Source organism: Puma concolor, chromosome C2 (genome assembly GCF_028749965.1).
Source record: "Puma concolor isolate L17-30 chromosome C2, mPumCon1.1.hap2, whole genome shotgun sequence".
NCBI lineage: Eukaryota > Metazoa > Chordata > Mammalia > Carnivora > Felidae > Puma > Puma concolor.
In genome coordinates, this window is record NC_141675.1 from 39,526,622 (window position 1) to 39,533,040 (window position 6,419).

Below are 6,419 nucleotides of genomic sequence, written 5' to 3' on the forward strand. Positions count from 1 at the left end.
CTCAGGAGAAGCCTGGACTTGGTGTGAACACAATGGCAGAGCCAAAGGAATAGTAGTTGGGTCTATCAGTTCTACAGTAACTGCTGAAGTTTCTCCTGGAGGAGATCTGAGCAGTGCACCTCCATATCAGCCACATAACCAAAATGTCTAGGTAAGCCATGTATTTGTCAAGTTAGGCTTGATGATATAACAAACAACCACCTGCATGACATAATACAATGAAGTTCTAATTCTTGCTCATGTCACAGTCAAATCAGGTATTGGGTAAATGGCCTTTTATGTACTGATTCAACAATGCAGATTCTTTTCTCCTCTATGATTCCTGAGCCTTCAACTTAGTCTTCTTTATCCAGCTGAGGGGAATAAGGAAGAGAACGCACAGGGAATTATGTGGAGGAGGTTAGGGACAGGCTTGGCAGTGACCTGTATCACTTTCATTTATGTTCCATTGACTGGAATATGGCAGATCTAACTGCAAGACACCTGGGATTGAAGAGGAGCACATAGATACTGGTACTAAGTTTACTAATATCCTGCCGCATTCATGCTACATCCATTCAGTAGAATATTATGCAGATATATTCACAAGTGTCTTTAAAACGAATTCTATTTTTAGGGGCTCTTGGGTGGCTCAGTGGGTGAAGCATCTGACTTCGTCTCAGGTCATGATCTCGCGGTTCATGGGTTGGAGCCCTGCATTGGGCTTTGTGCTGATGGCTCACAACCTGGAGCCTCTTTGGATTCTGTTTCTCCCTCTCTCTCTGCCCCTTCCCAGCTCGTGCTCTGTCTCTCTGTCTCACTCTCAAAAATAAAAATAAACATTAAAAACATTAAAAAAATGAATTCTAACTTAAAATGAATTATTGAAAGCTAGAGGTAATTTTAATAAGCTTTTAAAACTATATAATAAAACTAGATGGATGGATAGCTGGATAGATATATAGATATATACAGATATATCAACCTTAGAAAACAACCTAAATCTATGAAGATAAATAATTCAAGAAATAAACTTTCTAGAATATTAGCATAGTTGTCTTAGAATGTGCCATTGAGGAAGTTTTCTTTTCCTTTTTCTAATTTATATTTATGATTGCTTTTAAAATATAAAATAAATTTGTGGGGTTTTTATAATGGTAAGGAAAACAAAATAATTTTAAGTGTTTATTATTTTTCAATCATTCTTCTCTACATTCCTGTAAATTGCTGTTGTGTATATATAAACAGAATCCATAATAGGTGATGTGAAAGAACGAACTCTGGGGTGCTGGTAAGGAATCACCTAAAGATTGGGCTGGGAATGAGAAAGGGTGACTTGAGAAAAAAGAAACAAAAATATTCTAGCCAAATAAATAATTTATAAAAGTAATCTACCCTGCAGACATTTAGGACAGAATTTTCGCATCAATTAAAGTTTAAATTTTGGGACATAATATTGTTTTGTTTTTGAAAAACGCATTTTATGTCATTCTAATGATTAAAGTTAAATTACTGACCTTTGTACATTTAACTCTTAGAACTTAAGGAACTTCCACATTGTTATCACAGGGTATTTTGAATACAGGCCCCTGATGCCCTGAAATGTCTGTATTCTGTCCCTCTCCTCTATCTTTGGTCTGCCTCTGTTCTCAATAAGGCAGCTGCCATCGCCTACTGCTAAAGCTCTGGCTTCCTCCAATGCCACGTTCTTTCCCAGGAGGTTAGTGCTATTTAACTAAATGACAGCTTTAATGTCAGCCACCACTGCAGCCTTTAAGCCATTCCTGATTAAGTAGGATTCATGCCACATATGTAGTGAAACTAGTATTTTAAAACAAAGCAAAACAACACACACACACACACACACACACACACACACACACAACCTTAAAAAACACAGGGTTTGACACATTTTACAGTAAATTTCTCTCCTAGACAGCCTGATATGAAGTAAACAAATGGTAAATTTAGTTTCCTTTTCAAAACCAATCATCCATTTCCAAAATAAATTAATCAGGCTCTAGCGGTCTCCAGTTTATGGTGATGTTTACTTCTCTTCATTGGCTTCAATCTTGGAGTCCAGATGGGACTAAAACCAGCTCAACTTTCTTTTTGATTGGTTGGGGGTTGCTGGAGCAGCTGGGGGCAATGTCTGGCATATTTGGTTGATGTGATTTCTGCCCCTCAAATGAAGAGGATCACTTATCCTCAACCCTGAGTCTCTAATAAGTCTATTTCCCATGTACAAATACTAGTAGCAGGATGGCATAGAATTTTAACCATTGCTATTTATTTGATGAGACCTCACCATAATTATCATTATCTGGTCCAATTTTGTACTGATTAATAGAGTGGAAGCTGATGTGGAATAATTGAAAGAAATTGCAAGTGGCCCATTTGCTTAAAATAGCCATATGTAGTGCCCTTGCTTCATAATATGCTAGTCCGAGTTCATTTGTGTTGAGAAGGAATATTCTAGATTCCTTCAAAAGCCATAGAAATACCATAGCTAACAGATGTTTTCTGGAATGAACCTTGATATTATCGTGAAACTTGGTCTAGTCACTCTTCAGTTGTAGTTCTTGGGCTTTGGAGCCCAGATTATGATGAACAGTCTCATTAGGTGATTTTATGTGTGAACCTAATGCATTTGTGAGAACTGGCATGCCTGTAATTTGTGAACTTTGGATTTTAGATATGCACTTACACTCAATTTATTAATACCTACAGTTCCAAACATGGGTGTTAGATGAGCGATTGCTGATGACTCTTCAATATGTCCAATTTTTTTTGCAATCTTTTACTTTTTATTAATATTTATTTTATTCCCCACTGCCCAATTTAAAGACCCAGATATATCTGACCCACAGAGATGATGATGTAGAAATATTCTGCTCTTTTTGTCCTTGGATTTCAGATAAACTGTTGTCTAAGGTAACAGTGGGAAAAGAAAGTCTTCAGATTCATTCAACATTTGGCTTAGATTTTTATCAACGTGTTTACAGGATTGTTACCACAGTGTAATTAATAATATTCTCTCTTCTCCATGTTATTTTCTTTGACTTGTTGGTATGATTCCTAGCACTTCTTTTTTCCTGTAATATGTTGAAGCTATACATGAAAGTCAGCATGGTCAAACAATGTCAGGCATTGGTATATATATAACCAAAAGAGAAATGCTGATTTGGTCTTCCACCACATAACTTCTTCATACTTGAATTGTTTTTAATGTAGCAATTCTTTAAACTGTTTCCATATTTAGTTTCAATGTTAATTCCTGCCTTTCAGTAATACTTTTTATTTTAATTGAGTTTATCCTTCCTATTTTTCCACACGTTGGAATGATTAGAGTGCTGAGCACTGGATCTCCCCAACATCTGTGGTGAAAGTGCAACATTAGACTGCTGTCTCCCTTCTCATGAGTCTGAGTCCAGTTGATGTAGGTGCAGGAAAGAAGACCAATGTGCCATTTCCATACTATACAACCTTTGCAAAGAGCCAGGTGCACAAAGATATACTGTGATTTGAAGATGGCTGCTCCCATAAGGCATAACTCTCCCATGTCCATCTTCTTCATTCGGGAGGTTATTCATCAGTCACCTGTGAGAATAATTACAGAGGTTTGAGAAATTAATATGCTGAATGCTGGTAAACTCTTTAAAGATGAGAAGTACTTTATAGCTGCTAAGTATAATTTTTAAATATATTTTTACTTTCTTATTATGTGAAATGTTATCTATGGAATTTTTGTTGACAAGTTAAATGCACTGAAACATCTTTGCTTTGAGGCAAGACAAATAAAGTAGTTTAAGCCAAAATATTGATTCTCAAATTTTTCTTTTGGGACTTTTGGCTTAAAACCAAATTAATTTGGGGCACCTGGGTGGCTCAGTCAGTTAAACGTCTGACTTGGGCTCAGGTCATGATCTCACGGTTCGTGAGTTCAAGCCCTGAGTCGGGCTCTGTGCTGACAGCTCAGAGCCTGGAGCCTGCTTTGGATTCTGTGTCTCCCTCTCTCTCTGCCCTTCCCCCACTCATTCTCTTTTTCTCAAAAATAAATGAAAACATTAAAAAATTAAAAAAAAAAAAAACTAAATTCAACCAAACCAAAATAGACCAAGCCAAACCAACCAGTCAGTAATGTCTTTATCAATGGCCAGTATATCTTATTATTTCAGCATATAATCAGGCAATTTTATATGCTTAATATTGTGAGTTCTGAAGTTGCATAAACTGGGTACAAATCCAAACCTTGCCAATTACTAGCTGTGAAATATTAGGCAGTTATTTAACCTTCTTAGATATCAGTTATTCATCTGTAAAATGGGATGTTGTGGAGACTAAGTTCTATAATGTGTTTGTAAAATAGTGACCCATTCAAAATAAGTGCTTGATTAGTCTGTTTGGGCTGCTATAACAAAAATAACATAGACTGGGTTGCTTAAACAACAAATACTTATTTCTCACGTTTCTGGAGGCTAGGGAGTGTAAGTTCAAGGTGCTGGAAGATTTGGTGTTTGGTAAGAGACTGTTTCCTGGTTCATAGTTGGCTGTATTTTTGATGTGCCCTCACATAGCAGAAATGGTAAAAGGAGTTCTCTGGGGTCTATTTTAAGAGAACACAAATCCCATTAATGAAGGCTCCACCATCATGACCTAATCATCTCTCAAAGGCTCTACCTTCTCATACCATCACATTGGGGGTTACAATTTCAACATGTAGATTTGGAGGAGGAGTGACACAAACATTTAGTCCATAATAAAGCTCAATGAATACTAGGACTTACGAGTTATAAAACATTGACATTCAACCAGTGTTGCAGTATCTTATTTTTCCAAACCCATGATCTATGGCCAGTATCTGGACTGATTGGTGATGTCTGAACCTAACTAATTGTGTGCTTGGTGTACTGTTAGTTAAACTACTGCATAGGTAGCAATATGTTGTTGTGGGACTATTTCAAAGCTAGAAGTCTTTGTATTCGCCAACTCCTAACACTTTAAATTCCAATTCTCTCACTCTTTTACCACATCTCCCAATAAAAAGAAAGCAATAAAAACAAAAATCCAGTCCAAACAATAAAATGCTCCTTTAGGAGACCATTTTATTGATGTGTTGTCTAAAGAAAAGTGTAAAATATAAACAACAATAACAAAAAACTAAAAGTCCATGTTAGTTTCAGAAAATCTTCCCTAAGCTATTAAACTTTAGTTATTTCATGTTTGACTGAGTGCCAGCTGCCTGCTTCCCTTTGTTATTTTTTGGTTGATCTTCTGTTATCTGGAGCAAAGTATCTCTCTCTTTCTCTCTCTCTCTCCCTCTCCTTCCTCCTCCCCTCTCCTAGTCTGTAGAGGAAGTAGCATAGCTTTTGTTGATTCCTGACTTAGCCACTGACTTGCTATGTGACTCTGGACTCCTCATAACTTTTGTGGTCCTCAGTTTTCTCTACTCTTTTGATAGTATGATGTATGTAAGTAGTAATTATTGGGTTTTAATAATGATGATATTTTAGCCAAATATAAAAGAATTACTAAATCTGGACTATAATTTAACCTTGCCCAAGGAAACTTCTGGCCTTTGCCCTTGACTGATAGAGATTATCTCTAGATTCTTTGAATGTCCTGCCTAATAAGAGTGTCTTTGTTTACCTAGGGATTTTGAGCCATGTCACAAAGTCTAAAATGTGATTTATGGTAATGACTTTGAATACTACAGTATTAGCTGATCTATAAAGAGACTGGAGACTAATGTGGCAGTTGATGGAGCCTCAATAAAGACACCAGAGCTTAGATAAGCTTTGCTGGTTGACAAAGCTCTGTGCATATTGTCACACATCATCGTCAAGGGGAGTTAATACTGACTACGACTCCACACGGAGAAGACAACTAGAAGTTCAATGTGCAGAACGTTCCTGGACTCTATGTGTCTCTTCCCTTGGCTGATTTTAATTTTCATTCTTTATAATAAACTCTCATTGTGAATATCAGCTTTCACTGAGTTTTGCGAGTCCTTCTAATGAATTATTGAAACTAAGGGTTGTTTTGAGGACCTCTGAACTTTGAATTAATGTGAGCAGTGAGGGTGGCCTTGTGGACTGTGCTCCTAACTCATACTACCCTATGGAGCTTTATAGAGGATTGACTTAGATTATATATGTTAAAACACTGAGAATAGTGCCCAGTACAGAGTAAACCTTAAATAAATCAGCTGTTGTAATCGTCGTTATTATTTCATGTCTTCTAAAGTAGTACCATCCTGGGAATGCAGGACCTGAGAAGTTTTTCAGCCAGGGTTGTCAAATGTAGCGAATAAGAATACAGAACACAATTCTACTTACATTTTGTTGTTGGTATTGTTGTTGTTGTTGTCGTTGTTAATCTGAAGTTAAAATTTAACTGGGCTTCCTATATTTTATCTGGCAACCCAAAACATAGTCCAA

At 36.7% G+C, this 6,419-nt stretch overlaps 1 long non-coding RNA gene across 1 annotated transcript; it reads left to right on the forward strand.

Moving 5' to 3' along the window:
- The first annotated feature begins 291 nt into the window (after nt 1–291).
- Nucleotides 292–5,966, forward strand: LOC147577210 (uncharacterized). The gene is made up of 2 exons (XR_015255769.1): nt 292–513; nt 5,633–5,966. It is a non-coding gene; the product is annotated as an uncharacterized LOC147577210 (long non-coding RNA).
- The last annotated feature ends 453 nt before the right edge of the window (nt 5,967–6,419 follow it).